This window comes from Sylvia atricapilla, chromosome 1 (assembly GCF_009819655.1).
Source record: "Sylvia atricapilla isolate bSylAtr1 chromosome 1, bSylAtr1.pri, whole genome shotgun sequence".
Lineage (NCBI taxonomy): Eukaryota > Metazoa > Chordata > Aves > Passeriformes > Sylviidae > Sylvia > Sylvia atricapilla.
Genome location: NC_089140.1, coordinates 9,938,607 through 9,965,555, shown reverse-complemented (window position 1 = coordinate 9,965,555; position 26,949 = coordinate 9,938,607). Strand labels below are relative to the sequence as shown.

The following is a 26,949-nucleotide window of genomic DNA, read 5'->3' as shown; positions in this document are numbered from 1 at the left end:
TTTTAAAATTTTAATGTTATGACTGAAAACATTAAGTCTTTATCTCTTTGGTTTTTGGTCTCTCTTTTATGGTTACCAACTGCAGCAAGATGACTTCCTGATACAATCCTTTAATCCAAACCCCTCCGGCAGGACCACAGAGGAATGAAAAGGAGTTCCAGAGACATTTTTTCCCCTTCAGCTATTCTCTTTAAGAGTTATGGATTTTTCTTTACTCTTTGAAGACATCTGTATTAAATTAACTACACAACACTAATCCTAACAAACACAAAATTTATTAAAACAAAGAGAAAATGGAATTAAACCAAAATAAATTGTTTGCTTAACATAGCTGAATTTACAGTTCTCATACATTAAACTAGATAAGGCATAAACTAGATAAGTTTGACTTCAGATAAACAATAAAAAAAAGAATCTTGTATTTTATCCTTTGAAATTAAATATCCTTTCTGACCACACCAGTCAGCCTGTCAATGCCACTTGCTGCTTGCAGACCAACAATTCTGGTTTTGTCTCCCACAGATTTGCTTAATAAACCGGGGTTAAGGTTTCCTAAACACTTCTCTGAACACAAAAAAATGGGCTTTGGTAAAAAATTTCAGCCTCCATTCTCTGAAGAATTACACCATCGAGGTAACAAAAAACCTTAATTATGATTTATGACTGCCTTTTCAAGGTTTATGACCCAGCTCAAAAACTGCCCTTTGCTAACCATCCTGGCTGGGTCTCTAGGTTTTGGCCAGACCCATGGGCAAATCTCATGTAAAGTACACTCCCTTCCTCTTCCACTTGTCACATGTGATGAGTTACAGACAAGGAATAAGGGTCACTCTTAAAATCAGCTGCATTTCAAAACAAAGTCCAATGGACATTTGGAAAAAATCAGTCTTGGTTGATGTCTCAAATGACAGATTGCTCTTTGTTTCCACCTTTATGGGCTTTAGGAGTCACATACACAGATTTTGCATGAGTACCCTGTGTCATTTAGCAGGTGATATTTCCCTGATATACATAGAGCATGACTCTGGGACAAATATCATAAAAACTGATCTGCAACGGAAGCTTCTACCACTTTGGAAGTATAATGAAAATGGCAGGCTTGTTCTTTCTCATATACACTCATGGATGCAAACATGCCAGCAAAAAATGGCTTAGATAAGCAGAACTTCTTTCTGTTGAGCAAATGAAGACAAACTGCAGAACAAGCCCCACACCAAAGTACCAGAGGAATGAGGAGAGCAGTGGTGAACAGATCCCATTAGTATCCTGTGATATTAAATGTAATTATTCTCATCTTAGAGAATGGTCTAAACCATTCTCAACACTTTATTCTCCAGCCTCTCCAATAAATTTGAAATGAGAAAAGAACCCAACATCCCAGACAAGGAACACTGAAGCCCTGAAAGCAATGGAGGTATTGCAGAGCTACCTAACACCATCCACACAGGCTTGTCTGACGTGATACAACCCCAGAGCTAAACCCGGGCTACTGTAATCAGCCATGAAAAAGAAGTAATCATGACTTGAAAGCAGATTCCTATAGGAGAAGGTTATCTTGTGACTGCCAGAGCTGGAACTATGTCACATACCATGTTTGGTGGAACTGGAGGCTTGGAAGAAGCCTTTCACCAGCAGGAATTCAGGGCGTGGCTGTACTTTAGGTTCCCTAAAGCCAAAAGCAAATGAACTGTGATCTCAGGTCTGTTCTGTAGAACATTGTATTATTTTATTTTTTTAATTATGAAATCTTACATAGGACAGTCTTTCCAAGCTCCAGATCAAGTTAATTTCAGTCATTACAGAGGTAGAGTTACTCAAACATTCAATTAAAATAACCTTACAGAACTGTATTTAAATTGTATCATCACTCTGATGATATCCAAAGCAAAACATAAAATAAAGGTCAAACTAGAGAACACTATGGAGCAAGTTAATACCCATGAAAAATGAGCACAAGGAAAACAAAACTATTCCCCAGTGAAAAATGGTAGCAGAGGATGTGAGAAGGGATGTTATTCCTCTCCTTTACTGCTGCTCATCTCACAGAGAAAAAGAAAGAGAAGAGGAACTTCAAAATTTCTAATGGTAAAAAGACAACCCTGCCTTACCACATAACAACAAAAGAAAGAATTAGAAAAGAAGGTGCATAACCAAAATAGGACCTCACTGCTGCACATCTCCCTCTCAAGCTCCAGGACACACAGACCCTGCCACTGGCGATTTTATTTTTTTTTAGTTTGCTCAACAGTTTCTTACAAGGAAATAATTTTGTAATTGACTTAAGACAAGGATTCCTTCTTAAAAACAACCAGAAAAAAGTCCTAATGCTTTGGTAATCTCTCTCTTAATCCTCTCTATACATTATCACTGGAAAAGACTTCAAAAACTGATTAATCCAAAGATAATTATACTCAACTGTTCACCAGTGAGGAATAAGAATGTATTGGAAGGCACCTAATACACATCTTCCTTAAAGAAATAAATTACATATTCCTTCAAAATGCTTTCAGATGTACATATTGATAATAACAATAAAAACACATGCATTTCACCTAAAAATCTCTAGTTGGTTCCTTTCAAAACAAACTTCTTCTCAATTTTATAGAGTTTCTGCACACATTTGAGATGAATCCAAGAATCTACCAACGCTTTTAATTATTTCTACTGCAGCAATGTTTAGATAGCATGCCTAGATCTGTGAGAAGGGAAAGGGCCTCCTTGTTTTTACAGGAAAAATATGTAACATGTTAGCCATAAATTAGCATGCTACTTTGAGTAGTAACCATGAAAAATCAACCTTGATACAAAATTCAAATTATTCAGAAATACATTTATTTTAGATCCTGACCTTCTGGCTACCACTGCAGTGGAATACAATTAACACTTTTCTGAGGCTCTCACAATGTATATTCAGAGGGTTTATGACTAAGTGATATATGAAATGATCCAAGGGACTCTTTGAAGTACTGCATACAAAAAAGAACACTGAAAAACAGTATCTGCCATGTTTACACACAAATATTCTGCATAAGCAAAGCCAAGCTAAACACATCACCAGGATAGTGTCTTTACAGGTGGTGAATTTAGAAAAATATTATTTGCCATACATTAAAAATATAACAGAATGGCAGAAGTCTGTTAACAAGCGAATGATTTAAAACAAGAAAGTGAGGACAGTGTATTTAAGCACTCATTTAAACTCCAGTGTCAGAAAGGTCAGCAGAGTTTTCATTATTATCCATACTTGGGGAGGATGCTGGAAGAGTGGGACTTGAGGCCCCATTTCAGGGGTAGGTAGGTGTGTACCAATGCTGCAAAACATGTTGAATTTTTTATTAAAAGCCTTCAAGTACTTTTAGTTTGAATAACTGAACTATCCTATTGCCAAAACCCTACACAAAGTGATTAACAACTGTGAATGCGCACGTAGGTTCTGTGCAATCATTTATGGACTGCTGTAGGGTAACCAACATATGTACAACCCAAACCAAATATTTTTGACATCTCTGCTTTAGTATTTGCAGTGATTTATGGAAGTTAAGTTAGGATTTTTTAATATTGGGCTACAAAGGTGTGATTCACCAGGGCTCTTGACTACAGCATGGTTTACCTAGGATTCAGGAATGCTCAGCACCACCCTCCATTGCAAGGAGCTGGTCCACACCAAAACCGGAGCAGCTGATGGAGAGCTCAGGCTGGAAGTGCTCAGCTGCCCTGCTGGAGTGCTGCCAGTTGCACTAATAATTAAGTATTTATTCTAACATGACAGAAACCCTCAAATCCTAGATAGATGCACACTCCCTAAGGTTAGAGACCAAATGTCCATGCACCTCACTTGCCCACTAAATGTAAAAGCTTAAGATCATACAAGGCAGGAGAGACTAACTTTCATGTACATTGTAAAAACCTCCAGTGAACAAATATTCATCACTGTGATACTATTAGTTTGTACCTGGAATTTAATTTTTTCTCATCCCTATAGAAGCAAGCATTAAAATGACAGTGGTTTTTCTTCTTTTAATTGTACTTTTAATTGTACTGACTATAGGAAGTAAAGCTCTTACAAAATACAGGCACTTTTAAAAACCATACCTATTCCAATTTTCACAAAAGAATCCGGAGAAAGGAAATTATGTGCTAGGTTTTCTTAATACATTAGGCCTCCAGTGACCTTCAGCTCTGATGAAAACTGCCACCATTCATTTTTTTAATTACAAACACAAAGCTCTGGATTAGTTAAAGAGCTTATGAACTCTTCAATACTTTAAATACATTGTTAAAGGCAAAATTGTAAATGGCCTTCACTCATAACATTCTAAATGCAGGTGACAATTCTCACAATGGCACTAAGAAAGCAGAGGAAATCACTCTCTATGGTTTTGAATGACCCCAGGACAGAAGCTGGCATGTCCAAAGCAGTGAGTGGAGATGCCCCCACCACCACACAGGAGGATAAAGACAAACAAAAGCCCTTGTTCACACGTGCCTGGTGAAGAAGAGGCCCCACAAGGTCAGGGCCTGAGAAGGAGAGAGCTCCTCAGACCATGAATGCAGGATTGGGAAATGCTTTCACTGCAGATAGCCTGGCACCACTGTGCTCAGAAACCAGGCTGATGATGGGATGGTAGCAGGAGCTGCATAGAGCTAGAAACTGGCAACAGAAAACTTCTATGGGATGATTCAAGCTAATTCTGGAGGAGAATCCTCCACTGGCTCATGTCCACAAGTTGATTCCATGGCAAAAATCACACAGCTCAAACCATAAATGAATGTATTTGACCAGTACACTCAACACTGGACTTGTCACAAGATACAGAGCTCCAGGGTACCAAATATTATCCAAGCCCCAGAAAAAAAAATTAATTTCCAAAGTTCATAGATAACCCTTCAAGAAGACACTGCGACCAGGTGACTGGGTAACAAATTTTCTCTAGTGTAATTCCTAGCATCCTACAGAAGTTGATTTTTTTGTTAAGATCTTCCAAAGAACTTCAAATGCCTGCCTACAATCTAAAGCTGGGGGAGTTGAGTCTTTGAAAGGTTAAAGGGCTTGTCCAAGATCTGTAAATAGCAAAGACAAATCTCCAAGCTCCATCTCTCCTCCCTTACTCTACCATCATGAGTCAGAAATAATCCTGCACCAGAGCTTTATCCCAGGGATTACAGAAATTATTTTGAAAGCTGCATATGGGAAAAATACATAGATCTAAAGTTCTGACATGAATTCTAAATTATTAGATTTTAAGAGAAGTAGAATTTCAGTTCAATTCTCTGCTCCAGTTACAGTCTCTCTTCTAAAAATCAAAGAAAAAGAAATAATTTCAAAATAAGCAAGATGAATAAACAATCTTTTCAGCACAGCAGCAAATCAGGTAGATGGATGTCTTAAAGGTATGAGTCCCAAGTTTCACATCTCATTACTGCCTACAGCCCTCCAGTCTCAATCCTGACAACAGCCAATAGCTTTTATGAATAAGCTTGTTCTGGAAGAGACGTTGGACTACATGGCTGATAAACAGACAGATAAGATGGAACAGAAATACCAAATGTCAAATATGCACTTACCACAGGTACCAGCCCAGGAGCCTGCAGTGATATTATGCAGATAGGAAAACAAAGATCAAAAAGAAAGCTATGCAAATAGTTTGGTTCTATTATTTATTATAAGATTTTTGGCTTTGTAGATATAAATCAAATACAAATGTACAGCACTGCCAAAGAAATAAATTATATTAGATATCTATACATTAAAATATTCCAGTAAACTAGTCTAAGGAAAAAATTTAGCCATAATTCAGTCAAGAATCTGTACAGAATTATACTACTAAATTTCTATGGTATATGAAGAATAAAACAAGTTTAAGCAATACAGTTCTTCAAATCATATCAAAAGCAAAATGACTGCAAACTCCTAAAGCAATGTTACTAATTTATCATTGTTACAGCTTAAGAATGTAGTCACATCACATAAATTGCTTCTCCCTCATGTAGTATCTTTGAATTGCTCAATTGGAAAAAAAAAATAATCCGAATTGTATTAGAAAGAGACCACACTTTTATAGCACAGGAGGTAGCAGACGGTGAAACAAGAAATAATATAATGGCACGAAGAATTATATGCATTTTGCATTGGACTTATCATTTATATGACAAATAACAAGTGCACAAAAATTTGAGACACTCAATTATTTTTCTTGAAGAAAAAAAAGAGCTGCTTGGTATAGGACAGCCAGTTGGAAGACACAGATTTTTCAGTAATTCTGAAATGAAAGTAGTCACTGACAGCTAAAATGTATCTCATACTACAAAATGCCTTCCTAACCATTTTGGGATGTTACAAGGTGTGCAACTACTTCAATTAAAAACAGGATAAAGATATTTGGAATCCTCAACAACAGCTTTGCCTTCCCTGGATCTCATCCAAGAAGAAGTAGTAGACTTCATCTTTTTTTTCTCTCATAATTAAAAAATGCTGGATTTCTCTTCCACTCAATTACATTTTTTTTCTGCAAATCCTTATTTTCAAAAAGCAAGAAGACAAAGAACAAAGGAAACATCAGGGCACTTTATTTCCTTTCCATCACATTGATTCAATTTTGGGACGCTAAATTCTATTTCTCCCACATTCATGACATGCTCACTGCTCTTCTCCTTAGCCATAGTATCTCAGTACTTCTCTGTTGAATTCAGTTTATTTTAGTCATTTTCCCACACCAAGAGCCTTCTCAGTTTTCCAACTGATTTGCTATAAATTTTTATGGATTATAGGCCACCTCCCTGACATCCTCCCCTCTCCTTCTTATATCTTGTTTCCTGCAGTCGTGGGAAAGGGATACGAGATGTTTCATCTGTGCTCTGCCTGATTTTCTTGAAGCTCCTTATTGCATTTTATTTTGTATTTGCCTGCATCTCAAAAAGCCCAAAGATTTTGTAAAAGGCCATACCAATCCATAAATCACAAATATTCTTTTTAATCACCTCAAAATTGCTTTGAAAATTTAGTGCATATATTGAACATGAAAATGCTAATTAGAAGGAATAAAAAATAAACTGACTTATGTTGTTAATTGGCCACAGTTAACAGTTAGAAGAAAACAAGCAGCAGAAGTACATATTGGAAAGCAAACCTTGTTATTTAAAAATGCAATAGTTCTTTTTATTGGGAGTGTTTTAGCTGCTGTTTCAAGTAAGCTACGTGAGGAAATGTGAGAAGCAATTATATTGTCTCCATGTACTCAATTTTTAAAAAAATAAATCAGTATTTTTAATAATTTATGATCCTAGACAAGAAATTTTTCTTCTCAGTCTACTTTTTCTTGCTTTTCTTTAGAAAAGCTTGTGTAAAATTTGTGCAACTATTTTTTTGAGAAAGAATTAAAACAGACTGCCTGACCTGATAAGCCCTCTGGAAGACTCAGCTAAAAGTCTAAGAAATAGAAAAGCTGAGCTGTAGGAAGATTGCACTGACTATTCTGGTACTAAGTCTCCTGTCACATGAGCCACTCCCATCTTTTTTAAGTAGAAATGGCAATGCATGGCCAGTTGCTGACAGCCAGTTTCAACAGTATAGCAGATAAATTTGTTTAAGAAGGTCTGTCCTGCAGGTATGTCCAAGTTCACTTCCTGGCAGTGCTACAGACGTGCACTGTAAATAAAATATTTAAAATTTTAATTAAACTTTAATTTTTTAAATTTCAATTAAAATATTTTCTATTTTCTTGAAATTTCATAAATTGTCTTCATTTTTTGTGAAATGGAAAGAAGGCCAACATACTCATGCTGATTATTGAACTCTCCAGTCACTCTTGAATGATGGATATTAATTCCACAAGTGAACACTCAGATTCAATGAGTGAACATTCCTGTTTAATTATACTAAAAAAGAAATCCAAGAGGATGTTTCCAAGCGTAGAACTGTATCAACAGTGCAAACACCCTCTGAGCTGAAGCCTGAAACCAGACAATTTCTGTAACAATATTCAGTTCTGTGAAAAGCTCTTGAGGGCAGCTCAGTGAATGCCTCAGCTCGTTGATGACAACAGAACTTCTGATGTCACAGCAAAAAGTAAAAAATGGGCTATGAGCAAATGTAAATTGAAATACATTTCACTCTTCCTAGAGTTGAGACATTCACTCTGAATGAAAAAATAGCAGTACAGCACTGGTAAGAGAACTGCTGGCAAGATTAGTTGTCTCTTGGTGAAGATTTTAAAGGAAGATACTTCTCTTGAGGAAAATGATGCAACTTCTGCAAGTTATAAGCAGTTTCTCAATTTCAAAGTAACATTAATTTAGTTACTAAGTACAAAATTCACTAGTTTTATTGTAGCACTTTCTTTAAAACTAATCAGAATACCATAGTAGCAAGTGTTTTTCTAGGACCTAAGAACAATTCCATTTCCTGCTGGGGGTACCAGCAGCTTGAAGTTCCAGCCATTTTTACTGAGCTATTAAACAATTTAGCATATTAAATCTGCTTGCTTTTTGCTTTTGCACTTGCCTTCATTGTTATCAATACCACTTTCTCTCCATCTCGTCTCTTCTTACTTCTAATTTTCTATTCTTCTAGTGCTAAAAGTATCAGCATATTATCTTTATCTCTTTCTGCCTTAGAAGCAGACCTGTTCACAGAATGAAATGGAAGTGTATGCCTTAGCAACTGTTCCCCCTCTAATTTATACTCCAAATGCCTCGTAATACAGCAAAGTGCTGATACTGCTGCTTTACAGGGAGGAAGCCATGCTATAGAGAAGTATATTCAGAATCTGTTACAAGCACAAAAATGAGACTGGTAAATCATTGCAGAAAGCTGATGAGTTACTCTCGCCAGCCCATGGTGGGCAGTCACAGCTCCTGGCTCACAATATTTCAGGCACAGCTCTCGAGAGGCTGCGAGTCATGTACCTGGCAGCAGAGCCATGCCAATGCCACGAGGGCTGAATAAACTCAGATCACTGGATTTGGAAGAAGCCAGTCAACAAGGGTCGCTGAAGCAAACACCAGCCCAGCACTCAACACTGAACCTCCATTTTGGGAGCCCTCAGCTATCCAAAGCATAGGGTATAGGGGTTTTGGCTCATATCCATATAGGAATTTTGGTGTGCAAACCCCTCAGGGTGAGCCAGTTTGGCTGCATTTGCCCCACAGAGTGAACACTTAAAAGCAGTCACAGCACAACATGTATGATATATCATGTCAGGTTCCTCTATCTGAAATACTCATGTTTAGATCCTACAGCCTGGCTTCCAACCCACACTTACCCAGACTGGCTGTGTGCTGTCATCCTCACACTAATACTGTGGCTTAAGCGGCTTTTTACTCTCTTCCACAATCACCTCCCTCTAGACGTATTTGTAGAGATCATAAGAACCACAGGGATTGATCAAAGACACATTTACGAAATTCCTGGTGCATGACATGAAGCTACTTAAATATATGGGATACTCCAGGGCTAAGGATGGAGAAGGTAACATAAGTAACAGCACAGTTTCAGCCTCTGTTGGAACACCAATGTCAACATCTTATTCACAACTAATCTAAATCCTAGCTTATTGATAAAAGCAGGCTGTAAATAAAAAAGTAATAAAGATTAGGTATTTTTACTGACTCAGGAAACAAACCTGCATGTTTCAACCAGATGCCTTCCCATCTAAGACACCTGTAAGGCCCACAAATACCAGTACTTTCCCTAAATCAAGCTCTGACTAGAAGAACTGACTCTGCTACAAAGAATCTGGAGAATCTTTCAATTTGAAGAAAACATTAAGTACTCTGAGCCTTTCTGTTGTGCTGAAGAAGAGGAGTCCTAAACAGAAATCTGTCCTTAGCTTGGGGCCGCTAAGGTAGTGTTGGCTACTTGAATCCTTGGAGGCAAGGGTCTCTAGCCTTTGGGATCAGGGATAAATCTCAGCTGAGCACCTTACAGGAATTAATTCAAGGAAAACTAACCACATGTCTGTTCTCCTGCCTCAAAAGTTTGCTCCAATCCACTTCAGCTGATGGGGTAGACAAAAGCAAACTGGGCCAAGAGCTCTCACAGTACCTACAGCAGACATTCTCCTACAGTGAAATTTGAGAATGCAAGGCGAGAGGAGTGGTAAGTACTCCATGGTGAGTAGCAGCTGGATAAGGTAATTAGTGCTTTTTCTGCAAACCATCTTGGCAGAGGATCTTGTAGCCTTGAACGTTTTTATGCCCAAAGCACTTTGTCAGATTTTTTTTTTTTTTTCCACTTTACTGTTGGAGAACCATTACGCAAAAAGCTGAGTCTGGAAGGCCTAGTGAAGGTACCCAGCTTCAGCACCACAATTAACAGGGTGTGCAATTTAGGAAGTCTGATAAGTGGCTTTTATGCTTTGCTCTCTGCGAGATCAAAATAATTACACCCAATAACTAACACTGTCCAGGCAATTCTGCTGTAAATAGTCCCAGGCATGTCCAGTTAGCTTACAGCCAATGCACTATTTTGGTGACTTTCCGCAATACAGAAACAGTACCCATCACAAATTTCTACTATAGACAAAAATAACATGAGCACATTAAGCTGCTTTCCCCTGTCACCCCTGATGAACTTCATATGGCAACCAGACCAAAAGCCCCCGCTGAACCCCCGAAGCTGAATGTGAAACGGAAATATCACAAAAAACCACTGCCAGCCTCCCAGAACATGACTCACACTGCGTAAGTACCAAATCACTACATTTAGAAGATTCTTGTCTGGTTATTTTGTGTGGATAGATCAAGCACTCTGAAACTCCATTTGCTGAAGGAAGGAGACTGAGCGCCAGGGCTCCTCACTTGGTAGTTGCCTCCTGTGCTAGTTAACTTCAGGCAAGTCATTGCACATCTCTACACTACCGTTTCCAAATGCAAAACTAATTACACTAATCCCTTTTCTGCAGCACTTAAACATTTATGGATGAAAAGAATTATCCCAAGAACTATTTACGTTATTAGAGCAAGGAAGTAAAATACTGTATGGAAAGCCAGGGCTAAGTCTCTTCTGTCAATCTATCCTGCCTGACAAGTATAAACTCCTAAATATAGAAATTACTACAAAATCCTGTTTAAAACTGATGCCCCTTCCTGAGCAAAGTAAAACGGGGAACTGCTAAGGGAAAGCCACTGAAACAAGAGAAGAAAAGATGTAAACTGTCCTAAGGGCTGGATTTTCAAAGATGTCTGAAAACAGATATGATGTCCATACATCATGAGATTTTCAGAACCAACATTTATTCAAAGTCCTGCTAACATCAATTGAAGCTAATTAGTGCTGCCTTTGCAGACAACTGCAACTTTAATCACTCTGATCGTTGAAAATCTGACCCCAAAGTAAACAAACTAAAACAACACTGTTTAATGTTGCTTGTATGACTATTGCGGAAAACTTCTTTAGACAGAAATGTGACTTTTAAACTGCAGTTTAGCAATCCATAAATGCTAATGAGATCATGTGCTGTTTCGTCTTGTGATAATTTTTTCCTATTAAAGTCTTGTTCTTTTTTTAACCTAATAAGCACATCACTAGTCTAAGCACGTTCTTTGTTCAAAGTTTAAATTTACAGCTAAAATAAAGAGAGGTTGCTTACCAATAACCAGAATTCTTTGAGACATGAATTCTTCAAGTATATTCAAACTACTGGGCTACATATACATCCTTTCACTTAAGACCAGTCTTTTATCTTTGCAAGGAATAAGTATATAAGGTACTGACTGTGCCACTTTTGGTTTCCTCCCAACCACAGAAAGAAAACTCAGAGAAATTGAAAAAATTCTGATGGAGAACAAAGTAATCAAAATAGAAAACATTTATGTGAACTAAACATATTTTTTAAAAGCTGCCTATTGGTATATCAACTCTTTTTCTATTTTGAGTGCACTAGTACAATTTATCATAGTGACTTCAACAGCTACACCTGGCCACTAAGCACCTGAGGGCATGGAGTCTTTTATAGAAACCATTCTAAGAGGACTAAGAGCATATGGTGAAGCTGCTGATGGAGCTACAGATAGCATCACCTCCAGTACCTCAACTATTTCTTAACAATGTTTTGTGCTCTGGAGAAGTACTCTGTAGTGACAGTGGGAGATTCATCTTAGCAGTCTGATAGCAAATTTTAACACAGTCTCCAAGTGACTTCGACAGTCTGTGTGGAAATGGTTGAACTGTTAAACCCCCCAGAAAACACACAAAGAATAGCCTGAAGCATTTAGATGTGTGAATATAGAAGTAGACAACCCACGACACAGAAGTACAAAACAACAAATTCTGCTTTAGAGGCAGAACACCAGCAATAAAAATTTGAGTTTAAAGAAAACCTGCTGATTAAAAAGTAAAATTCTACCATGATTTGAGACAGAAAATGAAGAATGTTATTCATAAGAACATATGTGTCTCCTGCAAAAGCCTCTGAGGAAGTGGCCTTGATGAAACCAGAAGCAGTAAACACCAAGCCCAAGACCTTAATGAGGCTAAGTGAGAATTCAAACTCTTTTAGCCTTAAGCAGATATTCCATAACAGCTTTAATAAATGATACAGGAGGAAAAAAAAGGTAAGAAGCCACATATATCTTATTCCCATAATGTGCAGCATGTGGATGCTGGATGGCTTTCCTCATTGAAGTATGCCTCATTTTTTTCACAGGAAAAAGTCCACAGATGACAAAAAATCCAACCAGACAGGCACTAAAGTGGATAAGATACCTGTCTGTCTCAGAGTACTGACAGATGGGGCTTCAACCCTTTCACTTACACACAACAGGTTGGCGGCTGTCACAAAAGCTTGTGATGGCATTTTCACTGAGTTTGATACAGAAGAAATAGGTACAATTATTTAAGCTGGGTTACACAGAAAAATTCTTTCCAAAAGCAGTGCCAAGCCATTGAACAAACCAAAATTAAAAGAACAGCAGTTTTCAGAAGCCCATACATTGTCATAAATTTTTCTGTTGCCTAAGTACACAGTACATTATTTACTATTTTTACTAGAAATGAAGGTATGTAAAAAGAACTACTAACAATAAGAAATACCAGTGTTAATATGTAAATTCTAAGATATCTTCAAAATATTTTTTCCCATTTCTAGAAAAGCAAAGAAATCCCAAACTTCTGTCTGTGGACAATCTATTTGATGGGTATGATTTCACTCACAAGTACTAGTCAAAAGCCTTTTTCTTGAAATCATTTTCAAAATGAAAACTGTTTTTCCATCTACTTCTAATATCTTTGTCTAATGGGGTACATATGCACTGTGGATCTCTAAACAGACAAATTATTTTGGAAGACCACTGTGACAGTTCTTGTAAATATTAGACTGCTATGGTTATGCAGTATGGTCTAATACCGGATTATTTTGATCTCCTCAGGACATCCATTCCAGGTTAATATTGACTATTAATATCAATCAGTTTTAAGAGCAAGCTTGCAGCTTTGAATTCATATTTCTGCAAAATAACTCTCCACAACAGGATGTGGCTTGGGTTTTTTTTCACCTAACTCTACCCTACAGTAACAGACAGCAAGTGCTTCCTACTCTAATATAAGCAGGATTCTGAGAGACTGAGTGGTAAATTATAAAATGTGCCTTTGTATGTAGAAGAGAAACGTTTCTGTGCCAGCAGATGATTGCCACGTGCAGATCCGTGATTGCCTAAGTCCTTTTGACATCACCACATAAATTGGCTCCCACCCCCTTGTTGACACATATGTAAAATCCATGCCTGATAACCTTGTAAAAATATATACAGTTTAACTACAATACAAACAAGCATTATTGCTCCTACCAGTGAATTATATCCATTCCTGCTGCACAATATATCATATGTTTAACAGTGCACACTACTCAGCAACTTAACCTATTTCATAAACTCTGAAAACCTACATCTTCTATGGATGCTATTACTGAATATGCCACTTCATGTTTTTTCTGTACTGTATCATGCCACACTATACTTATTAATGCACAAATACCAAATGTGATTTGGAGCAGAGATTTTCCTAACGTTTTTTATCCTGTGATGTTAATTTATAAGTTCCCAAGTACACATGCATTACTATTTAAATGAACAAGTGTAACAAAATCCAGATGAAACTTTACAGAAATGTAGATACTCAGAATGTAATTAGCCACACTGGAATTTGGCCAGGGCAACATCCCTACTCTTGTGGAAAACACTAACAGATCATACAGATGGCTTGAATGGGTCAAAATTGTACGTACATAAATATACACTTTAAATGAAATTTCCAAACACGATGCACCGCCATCTATCACTTTCTGATTATCTAGCAAAGGTGCTAGAGGCTCATTAGCAAACACCTTCTCAAGGCTACCTCCATTGCAGCCTGCTGTAGTCTGAGACGCAGGAAGTGAAGGTCATCATTTAAATTCAAGACAAAGCGACTGTAAATCAGCACTTCTGCCCGACGTGGGGTTCCTGCGACAGCAGCTCACCAGCAGCTCTCCCCCCGGCCTGGCAGCTCAGTTAATTTCATTAATTCAGTGGAACTCGGAAGAAATGTTGGAAACCAAGGCTGTAATTTCAAGCTGTCAAGGGCTCTTTTTCTTTCTTAAATTTAGCAACGTACATGTGAAAAGGTTTGATACCCACTGCAATATTGCACTTCACGTATTGTTTGATAATCATCTGGTCACCACACCCACCAGAACGGGCTGAGCTCAAGGGATGCTTGTTTGCTCTCCTGCCAGGACTTCAGCTTTCCTTAACACCCTGTCCTTTGACAGCTCCTAAACTGCAACTAAGCTACTCAAACCCGCTTTTAAGAGGCATCTTCAGCTCTTCAAACCCTGAAAGTATGTTGCATTAACTCTGACACTTTGCTTTTATTGTCACTGAATTCTCATTTCCCTTTGACACGCTGCTGATTTCAGCACCTTTCTTTCTTTAACCTCACTGAGTTGCCTTCCATGACCGAATTCCCTATTTACTGGTAAAGAAATACACAGTGAGGGCACTGCACATTCATCTGAGTTTGTAGCCCATTCAATGTTCTTCCAAAAGAAAGAGAGCAAAAGTATCATATCCCTATTAAAAATGCCTCACTGAGGTCTTACTCAGCAGTGGGATGGCATTCATTAAACCTTTAGTCAAATTCCTCCTCTACTGTCGAATTCCTCATGTACAGGTATCACGACATCACTTCAAAAAAGGAATGACATCCCAGAATGCCCAGATGAAAGTATAACAAGAAGTTGTACCAAAATTGTAATAAACTAATATAATAAAGCAGAGAAGCTATTAGAGGTCGAAGACTGAACCACTGAAAAATTTGCTAATTAAGAAAACACTAAATAAGACAAACAGCTGACCCTCCCCTCTGTTGGGAGTCTCTATGCTGAAAGTACAGAGAGATACTTAATATGATCATAACTTCTTACCTGACAAAGCTTTCAGTGTAGAACAGGAAAGCACAAGGAAATAGGCCAAGGGATCCAGACACAAACAGATGGAATTGGCATGTCTGGATTCTGAGTCTTCATGGAACAAGAGGAAAATACAGTTCCTGTATTCATAATGAAGCACGACTTTCTTGTTCCACCTGCACTCAGACAGACAACAGTACCTCACAAGAGCATGAGCTTCTCTTTTCATCTCTGCAGGGAAATAACTGGAAAGCACATGGGTGACCCTTTAAGAACCACTGGTGCCAAGTGCATCACTGCCAAAGAATTTACCATCTCTCTCTGGACAAGATACTTGCCTTTTGCATACCAAGAGGAGGTTTATTTGATTGTGAGTAGCTCCCTCTCAGAAAATACAGGACATTTAGAAGCATCATGACATCTTCCTCTGCTTTTCACTGCCACCTATTAGCTGCTGCTAATTTCCCTTTTAATGTATTTAGGTTATTGGGTTTCTATAGTTGGAGTATTTAAGTCTAAGGTATTAAATTTTCTAGTTGATGTTGACATAAAATGCAAACTTCCCCCTCTTTCTTTCACATGATTATATTTACAGAATAAGCCATTTTCAGAGTAATATTTAAATTCAGAAAGTTACTTGGGGTTAAAATTTTAAAATGTGGCTTTCATTTTCATGCTCACAAACTATGTCTGTTATGAAAATATTTCATACAAGCTGCTGCCTAATTAGATGACTTAATGTTGCAAAACTCTGTATTTGAAAGTAAAAGAACTGCCAAAAAATATCAAAATCAGATTTTTTTTCCTTTGTTTCCTGTGATGTGCTTTTTTCTACTTATATCATGTACAGAACAAAAAAGAGTAGAGTGGTAAGACCATGAATTCACATTGTGCTTTCCTTTATCATGTTCATCAGCTAACTGGAGTGTTCATAGGTTGTTTGTGCGCTTTTTTGCCTTTTTTTTCAAGAATTACATTTAGAAGCCAATAACCCAAAGTGTATAACTGAACACTTTAACAGTGTCCAATAGGTAGACAACCTAGCTGCACAGTGATTAAATGATTTAACTGCTAGATCAATGAATGCAGCATGAATTAAAATGGCTGCAAGCTTTCCAGGCATAAGATGAGACCTCAAAAAAAGGTACCTTACATTTTATTTCACATTTCAAAGAAAATGTAACCATTTCTTTACAAAAGAAAAAAAAAAAAACAAAACAAAACATGTTTTCCTGACAGAAATAACACAGCTTTATTCTAATATATAGTGACTAAACCATAGATTTTAATTGTCAAGGATTTGACTACATTTTGCCATTCTCATACTGAATAACCTCACTCAAGAAAAAAAAAAGCAGTCCCTGCTCAGGAAACATAATGGTGTTAGGATCTGGTCCAAAGTGAACTGTTATCTCACGCGTGAAGATAATGAATGTTAATTTAAAATAATGTTCTTTCAACTCCAGGGTTTTTTTTCTTACAATCAATCAGGCCTGAAAGTGTGTGCGTGCGCGCTCTCTCTCGCATGCACTCTCTCTGTCACTCACCCATGAACACTTCATTTTATATTCTCATTCCCAGAGATTCAGGAGAAAATTTTCTGCAGGTGTAAACTAATATTGCTCCACTAAAGTCAACAGAGCTGTACCAAATGACATTAGTAAAGTCAGTGGTCCCATCTCCTGTGACAAGGGTGTGCCTCTACTTCCACTTAATGTGCATCTCACAACAAACTCTCCCTTTCTTCTTTTCATATGCACATTTCTCAGCTCTTACTGGTACTAAGCAGACAACCACTACAGCCTTTCATTAACTCACCCCTTGAGGTCTCTAATCTCTATCAAATCCCTCAGAGAAGCAGGGGTGACATGGCTCTTTCCTGCAACCTAGGAAGAATCTCTTGGAAAATGTGCAAAGAGAAAGAGCACTGCAGTGGGAGGCTGCAAGGCATGTGGAGAGGACAGAACAGGCTTGACCTAAAAAGCAGTAGGTTTCAACATTACAGCTAAAATATTCAGTTACTATAAGAAAGAGAAATTAAAACATTCAAAAAATGGAACAAATAAAACTTCTACATGTGTAAAAACAGGAGTCATAATCTAAATTACTATTGTTTGGAATAGTATGGAAAACAAGTATTCTGTAGCTTTCTGCTGCAGAAAATTGCCTGATTTTTGACACCTTTTTAGGAGACAACTGATGGCTGGAAACAAGACTGGATTACATGACATGCTAGTTTGATCAAGAAAGGCAGTTCTCCTGGAAGAAAAGCCAAGCACAAATCTGGATACCATTCCTTCCCACTGGCCCAGGAAACCTTGTAACTGCTTATCCACTAACTTGGCAGAGCAAACTGTGTTCAGCTGCTTGGTGCACCTGTAACTGCAAGAATCTGCACCACCACACAGCTTTAGCTGATGTTTACTGGTATTTCCTGTGCCTGTGTGAGGAACAGAAGTCCTTCCATTTTATTGAAAGCCCCATGTTTTCAGGAATTAGTGCTACAACTTAGGCTAATATTTGATTGACTGGAAAATAGGTTATTTTTATAATACTTTTTAAAACTATTGAGAAAAAGAGTATCAGCAAGAAATAAAAAACCCAACCAAACAAACAATGAAATTGGCTCCTGGAGATGGTTGACTCTTAATCTGTATTTTCTAAAAGGTGCAAGTTCAGACACACGAAGAAATTTCATGTCTGGAACTAGAGAGAAGTTAGGGGTATGTTTCCAATTAGGAGATTTACAAAGAAGCCTTCTGGGAGCCAGCAGAGTGGAAAGTCTGCAGGAAAAGGAAGAATCTCTTTCTTACAAGAAATATTTCCTGCAAATCTATTTAATTCAGGTCAGAGTAAGCAGAAGATGAACACAAAGCTACAAAACTGGAAGACACAATTACAGAGTGGGAGTGTCCATGTTTCTCACTTTCCAACACTGTCAGTCTGAAATGCTCCCAAGTATGCATCAGCACTCTCCTTCAAAAAGTTATGCCAGTGAAACAAAACATTTTCTTGTAACATGCAAACAAACAATATTTTAATATGGCAGCTTTTAAACAGCCTGATATTCCATTCTAGTCAGACTGCTGAGAGGTGAGACACCCTGAGTTATCTGTTAGCAAAATGTAAATCCCTTCTCACTGTTCCTCACATTTTACTATGACCAGGAAGTTCTATGAAAGCTATTTTTATTTGGGAAAAAGATAGATTTTTTTTTTTTTTAATGTTAGAGCCAATGCCAAATTATTCAGTGTGCCTTACTGTATTCAAATGTCAGCTTGCATGTGATGACTGACACTGAAGCTTCCTGAGAAAAGTCCATGCAGCCAGTTCTTAGGAACATCTTAAAGTCTCAACTATAGCTATGTGAAGCTAAAAATGGTGTCAGTCTGGTTCCTGGGAAAACAACTAATAACAATTCTTCGATTTTAATAAAAAAGGAAGAAAGTAAGTTTTCTGCAATTCTGAATTAGTAACAAAGAAGGAATAGAAGCACAAGGTGAGTAGAAAATTACCCTCTCTAAACATTTTGTTGTGTGGAGCAAAAAGGATTGCCTAGATTTGCCTACTGTTCGCAGGTAAATGATAAGAACAGGATGAATTAAGATAGCTTTCAGAATTCAGGTTTTTAATTTATGTTCTACGGTAAAAAAATAAAATTACTTAACCTCCTTGAACAATCACAATTTCCATAATTTTGAAACTATGTTAAAATACAGAGTTTCCTGACATACCTGTTTTCTAGCTCTCCTGATGTAAGAATAAACCTTTCTTCTCACACTGTTACTGGCTTTTCCAGTAGGAATTTCTTCTTTTGCCATTTTATCTATAATTAAGGTATTCTATAAGACATATATTTTATATATATATAAAATATATATAATATATATAATATATATATAAAAGATATATAGAAAATGGCAGAAATCACTAACGGAAAAATATTATCCACATTTTCATAAGCACTGCAAATTCCTTCAAAGGCTAATTTACATGTAGGAAAATTGCCTTAAACTCAATGGGAACAAGCATTAATGTAAAAGTTAGCATGTGCAAAAAAACCAAGTCATACTGTTGATATTGAAAAGGCATAAAAATGCCCACGTAACACTCCTGTGTAACTCCACAGAAAAATCTAAATACAGTGTTACATTAAATTATATTGGCACAACTAATTTTGACTGTGTTCTTCCTTGAATATTGGAGTCATACATAAGGTTTTAATTTTTAAAACTATTTTGTGGAACTAAACTTATTCATCAGTATGCTCCAAGGCCTATGCATTTTCATGCCTGTGGGAAACAAGTGCTTATATGATCAAGGTCTCCATCATTATATTAATATTAATCTATGGATAACAATGAATTTTCTGCAGTGAATATCAATTTTCATCAGTGAACAATCAGTGACTGCATGGCCTGTGATTACATTTTATGAAATAGCAATTCTTTTGTTTTGATTTTGAACAATTTTGAACCTGGATCCTAATAATTGCTTGGGGGAAGGAGAATATGCATAAACTCTGGGTTTCAGCTTGTCTCTGAAGTCAATGACAGCTCATAAGACACTGATCACAAAATTAACAACCGGCCAGAAGGAAAACTGGAGAAATTCCCCCTCCCCTCAATTCTGAGGCAGAATTTCCACTTTAATTTGTGCATGTGAATGCACACACTGCAGTGTTATGCAAGACACAGACTTTGGAAATTTTCTTTTACAAGCAATGACACCAATAGTAATAAGGCACAAGCAGCCAGTGCAGACTTGGCTGGTGCTTGGTTTCTGGATTGAGAAGCATCTATAATTGCAAGCAGGTATCTGTAGTGTGAGATCCTCTCTTACTGAATCCCTAAATGTTGTGTGAGTCTTAACAGAAAATGATAGCGTGCTAAGAAAAATAAAGCTCTCAGATCAGTCTCTCAGATCTTAAAGATTTGTCGAGCAATAAACATATCTTACATACTTTTAATTTCTTTTGCACTGCGTGCTATTTCTAGTTACTTTGGGATTTTGCTAATCATTTTCTCTCAGTTCCATTTTGTTTCACTTCATCGCTTTTCCAGAAGGTTCAAATAAACCCTAATGTTGACAGATAAGAATCGCTCTGCTAAAATTAGTAAACTAAGTGCCATGTCCCGTGAGTCACAGCACACAACTCCCATCCAGCTCTCTTTAGAAGACTAGATAACAGTGCCATGCCCTAAGTGCATGGGATCAAAGTACAAATACCCACTTGCCAAAACACTGCTTTGGAGTACTACACCTACCAGCAGAGTCTTACAGTCTGTAGCCAAAACATCATTAAATCAGCTGCATTGAAATAATAGATTTGAATATAACGCAAGTTGGTTTAATATTTAACATAGTAACAAACAGAGGAGAAATGAGAGGTAAGAAGGAATATGTTTACCTCTTCTTTTTTTAAAATTACTAGACCTCAAATAAATAGCATCCTATTATGGTTAAAAAATTAATTAAGCCAGTGAGCCCTGTTCTTTGCATGCAAAAAAATGGAATTTCCACAAAAAGGATGAATGGGATGTTACTGGTATTTTTTTGGCATATTTAAACTATTTTTTTTAACAAATAAGAGGATTTTAGTACTTTAAATTTCACTGGGTCTGGTGTTAAAAGTTATTTGTTAAGAATCAATTTTATATCATAGTATAAGTGAGGGTTGTATGAAGACATATACATGAATTCACAATGTTTTATTTTGCATTTAATCTGGGGCTTTAAAACTAAATACAGTGTAAAGGTGCATGCAAAGATATTCTGATTGTTAGTACACCAATAAACCATATTTTACTTTTATTTTTAATGCATTTCTAATTTTGAAATTACAAATACTACTGCATTTTTAATCAATAACATACTTCAAACTCAAATTACATTTGTCTGTATTTTCGTAACAGACACCTTTTGCATTCTAGTGAAGTGCAAAATGAGAGATTGGAAGAAAATTAAAACCAGCTTTTTGCACACAAAAGTCTCAATAGTTACACCTTGGATTTATCTACATGGTACAGCTACAGGATCAGGCTCTGATGGGATATTACCAAAGCTGGCTAAAATTAGACACCATGAGCTTTAACTTGGGTTCATGGACATGTCAGTATGTATCACCACTGAGCCTGCTGTTGCAGGCCCACAGGACTAAAAGACCCTGGTCATTTCAGGGAGGAAAAAAAGAGAAGAAATAAATATGAACGAAATCTTACCAAAATGATTGGTTTACACCTCCCCCTTTTTTATATATAATTCAGTATTCACAGCATGATAGGAAAAAAAAAAAAAAAAAAAGACAGTTCAGGCTTTCAAAATTTACTTGATGGCAGACATTGTTTTAAAGAGATGACAAAAATATATTTAAATACTAGAACTGAAAATATGGTGAAAAAAATGGGCTCAATCCAGCCCTGGTGTTTCTGGGAGCTGCAGGTGGAGAGGTCTGGGAAGCCCAATGGCCCCATGTGCCACAGGAGCTCACCTGTGCAGTCTGAGGCCACAGTGTCATTGTACTGGACACAGCCACTCTGGTGTCCATCAGTCACCTCCCCTGGAGGATGAAGGGGTTTGTGGAGTTTCCACATTCGTTTTTCACTACGTATACTCTCATCAATAACAAATAAAGATATTCCTGAAAAATGGAGTCATTATGTCATCTTATAAACTACCCATTTTGCAGGCTGTACCCTCGCGAATGGAAAATTAAACCTTAGAACAATAACCCAATTATGAGCTAAATTTACATTCAGCTGATGAAAAATGATCCAGAACCTGACAAGAATAATCTTTGTTCACAATGTTTAGCACAAGCAACACTGACAGCCTCAAATGTATGAGCTATATAAAAGATGACACACGCTGCACTGCCCAGCCACCAAGGGCACCATGCTCCAGGTACTACACACACACTGTGGGAGTGTTCACCACATCCTGAGACCAAACAAACCCAACAAAAACCAAGGCACAAAACCCTCTGCAGATAAAGAACATGATCTGACATTACCTCCTAAACAATCAGGGCAAGAAGGATGGCTAAACAAAGTCCTATTATATGGAAGGCAAACCACTGGAACTAATAAAATCAGCGGTCAGGATTGAAAGAAATTTATATATTTGCTGGATAAATACAAGAAAAAGAATTGCTTCAACAATTCTGACCTGACTTTCAAAAAAATCCCCAAACTTTACTTCCTTCAGGAAAGTAAGATCATGTGTGCATTTTGCCAGTAATTTTAAACAATTCCACATTTTACGAACCAAGTTCATCAGTAGAGTGAGGCACATATATATTGCACAGAATAATTTTGTTTATAGTTCTAGTTAGCATTTGTAACAACCTACATTATGAGTAAAGACATATTTTACTGACATATATGCTAATCTGGATCTAGCTTAAAAATCATTTAAGAAGCAAATCAGAAATTTCCTGGAGATATCTTCATCATCACCTTGTCCCTCTTTCAGAACTTTCAGCCTGGACTGATTCACACTGCCTGAAGTCTTCACACATTTCCAGAGATAAATGCTCTGAAAGACTGTGGAAGGCAGTTACTATGAAAATAAGCTACAGGTATGTCCAAAATTTGTGAACTTTAACTGACTGAAATTGGATCCTCAATTTCAAAATACATCTCCTAAATCTAAAATTCCCCCTCATTCTCAAACTCTGTGTAACTAGACAATTTGCTAACTAACTAGATATTGCAGGCATCTATGAATACGTTTAGATGCCTAAAATTAAGAAAAAATCTTCAATGTCATCTTTTATCTATTTCCTTTTGAGGTATTTCATTCTAACCCAGTGAATGCAGATGGCACATTTCAGTGGTCCCCAAGCTGTGGTGCACTGGTAGAAATGCACAATGGCCTAGATGGAGCCTGAGCCACTTCAAGGTGAGTTTGAGGCCAAATTCATGGTCCATCTGCTCAGGGAGCACCACAACACCAACAGCACCCAGTATGTTTTATTTACGTGCAGGCAGAAATAACAAACACACTTCACAGCCTTTTACAGTCTCACTTTCTTTTGAGTTGACCTTAGGCCAAAAACATGACCCAGGCTCTTCTGCTGCAGAAGCCTCAGGTCATCCTGAACAATTCTCTCTGCCTCCTCCAAGGCAGGGGAAACCCAGGACACTTGAACAGGAGATGCTCACAGAATGCCCACTGCCTGCAAACAGTATGGACACACAGCACACAAACTACGAGTCACCACACATTGTGTGCAATTCCAGTCATGAAATTCTTCTCACTCCAACAGTGCTCACTTTTTTCCTGAAAAGTTATGAAGCACTGCTCTGGCTCATACAGAGGGACTATGTCAAACTATTAAGAGTTTCGATTTCTAGTGAACAATTTTTTAAATATTTATATTTAATAGCTGGAAAGCGCTTGCTTAGATTTAAAAAACAAAAACCACTTTCAGAGAACTACCTGTAAAACTTGTCCTACAAAGCTTCAAACTGTTCAAGAGTATCTTCTAGCACATCACCAAAGTTTTAAGACTCTTTCCCAACACATCCACAGACTCACAACTCCCCTTACAAAGTTGACTTCAAGACAATTTCCATCACATTACCCAGTTCATGAGGTGGAGAGGAAGAGCCATTTTTCTCACTCAGACCTTTGCTACTGAACCCGATACCAAGAATTACTCACAGATGCAGAGACCACCATCCATAGCACAACCAACAGAGCCATCAACACAGTCACTTTTTTCCCTGCTCACTAAAACCAACCTCACCCTGAGCAAGATAAAGTGCTCTCTGATGAACTACCTATCCCAAGAAACATTCCTTTCCCTCCCTTCCCTATGCAACTATGTGGTCAAAGCAAAGGTTGTTTAGGCATGGAAAAGCTGGCATTTTGAGGCCATAAATCCACAATGGGAGTTAATTAATGCCATAAATCCCATGAAAGTGGAAATTATTTTGTGGGCACTTCCACTTTTATACAAAACATTAGTCAGCAAACAGTCGACTTCCCTAAAGACTTTCTGTAGCACACTCAAGAGTGGTTGATAATTAAAAAAAAAAAAAAAAAAAAAAAAAAAAGGTGGAGAGATGCCAGGTCCTTCATACTGAAAGATGAGGAACTAGAAAAACCCAAAGGAGTGCAAGCTGAACCACAAACTGGCATTTCCCCTCCCACTTTCCCCCCTCCTCACACCTGTCTCAGCATTCATCCCTAAAGAATTAAACGATTTCCTACAAAAGCAAGAGAAATGAAAAAATATCAGTGTCAAGTAGGACAAGAAAGCATTTTCCACCCTTTTTCTTTTCTACTGCAATAAGATCTTCTTAAGACTACAATAAATAGAATTACTCCTCAATACAGAGACCATGCCAGATGATTCCAGATTAAATTATAAAACCAAACACCAGCAAATCAAAGTTTTTTTCACTCCTTTTCCTCCTCTCAAACCACCCCATCTCTGGCATCTGTAAAGTTCACAGAAGATCAAAAAACAAATTCCCGAAGTCTGCTGGTTTCAGCATAAGCCCCAAAAGACACACAAAGTTTCCCAAATCCTTAACATCAGCATTTTACAGGGGGGCTGTTGTTCGGAACACACGGAAGGTCAGCAAAGCGCACCGAAGCTCCCCATCATCCTTACCACGGGCACTCCCACACCTACACTTCCATCCTTTCCCCGAAAATCACCGAGACAGGCCTCTGAGCCGCCCCGAGGGAGAGGGGATGAAGGCGAACACCCCACGAAGTGCACCGAGGGCAGTAATCTGCAGACACGGCTCCGGGGGTGAACGCACACAAAGATCCCCAGGACTCAAACAAAAGCGAGACCGTCGCCAGTTCGCGCTCCCCGAGCCGAGGCCGGCACAGCCCCGGGGGCCCTTCCCGGCGCGGAGAGCCGGGCTGGGGAGAGCGGAGGGATTGCCCCCTCTGCCGCGGGGCCCTGCCCCAGAGCACACGGGGGAGGCGAGGAAGCCCCCGGGGCTGTGCCGGGGGCCGAGGCGGTGCCGGGCCCCGGTGCCCCGCCGGCCGGCGAGGCCGCCCCGGCCGGGGGCTGGCACCGCCCGCGGCCGCCGGGGGAGGAGGGCTGGGGCTCGGAGCTCACCCTTTCCCCGTCCCCTCCCCTGCCCCCCGCGGGCACGGCGGCCATGGCCCCTCGCCCGGCCTGCGGGGCCCCGCCGTCTCTCTGCTGTGGAGCCTCGGCGCTGTCGAGCAGCTGCCATTACTCGGGCCAAGACCCGTCCTCCGAGCAGGCATCCCCCTCCCCAGCGAGGAAATGCGGCGGCGGCGGGGGTGTGCGAGCGAAAGGAAAGCGGGGGAGAGCGGGGAGCAAAGCGGCGGCCCCGCGTGTGAGGCGGAGAGCGGGGCCTGGGGCTGACGGGGCTGAGGCCGGGCTGCACCACACCCTGCCCGGCCTCGCCTCTCACGCGAGTCCCCGGCTCCCCCGCGCCCAGCAGGCCCGGAGCGCTGGCAGCGGCGATTTTCTCCGGAGCGCCCCTCTCCCCACCCCACCTCCTCCCGCCCCGGCCCCGGGGCTGGCTGCGACTCGGCACGGGGGCGCGGGGGACCCGCCGCCGCCTCCCAGCCGAAATTCGACCGGGGAAGGTGTGGGGACAAAAATAATCGCTGTTAATAATCACACGCGCTCCGCCGCCGTCCCCTTCTCCTCCTCGGTTTCCAAGCGGGCTGCCAGATAATCCTGCCCACTCCGAAAAATGAAATAATAATAATAATAAAAGAATCCCGCCTTCCATCTCCCCCCCCCGCAGCCCCACACGTTTTATTATTGAGTATAATTGCTCCCCCCTGCTCATTCGGCACCCCGCCGGGAAGGATTGCCCCCTCCCCTGGTGCCCAGCCCTTCCCCTGTCCCCTCTCCCCCATCTCCTTGGAACAGTGTGTACATGATTTTGTAGTTTTTTTAAGGCGCCATGTTTATAATCCTCCATCATATTAAAAAAAAAAAAAAATCCACCCAGCATGAGACACGGCGTCTCTCGCACCCCAAAGCCAGGGAGGCAGACACAGAAATATCCACAGGGCTGTAAATTCACCCCCCCTCCCGCACACACACCCCTCCTCCCCAGACTTAAAAGTCTCTCTCACCTTGTGCTGCTGGCGCTGCTTCTGCTGCTGCAGGGGGGGAGAAGTTAAGCCAGGGGAAACTTTTCAATCCCTTCCCCAGGCCGCTGCTGCCTCCTCCTTCCACATATTTTTCCCCTCAGAGTTTTATTGTGTCTGAATTTTCTCTCTCTCTCTCCTCTTCTGTCTGTCCACAGTTCAGGTTTCTGGGGTAAACAGGGTTTAGGATGGTGCTAGGGATATTTGGGAGAAGGAGAACTCTAGTGGTGTCTGTTGGAGTTGCTGTTTGTTTCTTTTATTATTTTTTTAATAATACATTTGAAACGGATCTTTAACTATTTATTATGTATGTATTTTGTCATATCTTAGGTCTAGACCCTCTCTTGTTGCAAAGGGAAAATGTGCTTGTCTGGCCTTGATACATGAAAATTCCTCCCATCGTGAAGTTCAACTTGGAGAAATGATAGGTAATGTTTTTGAAAGTAGACACCTTGAGCAACAG

General features: G+C 39.2%; 1 protein-coding gene across 5 annotated transcripts in view; it reads right to left on the bottom strand.

The window, feature by feature from the left end:
* ZMYND11 (zinc finger MYND-type containing 11) overlaps nt 1-26,714 on the bottom strand; it is a 104,656-nt gene extending 77,942 nt beyond the window's left edge. Inside the window, exon 1 of one of the 5 annotated variants that reach the window (XM_066314670.1) lies at nt 26,472-26,714. The gene's annotated coding sequence lies outside the window, so the exon portion shown is untranslated. Of the gene's footprint in view, nt 1-26,005; nt 26,116-26,471 lie in introns of those variants that run through there. The other 4 variants (XM_066314687.1, XM_066314695.1, XM_066314703.1 and 1 more) reach the window with 4 other exon arrangements.
* Between the last annotated feature and the right edge of the window lie 235 nt (nt 26,715-26,949).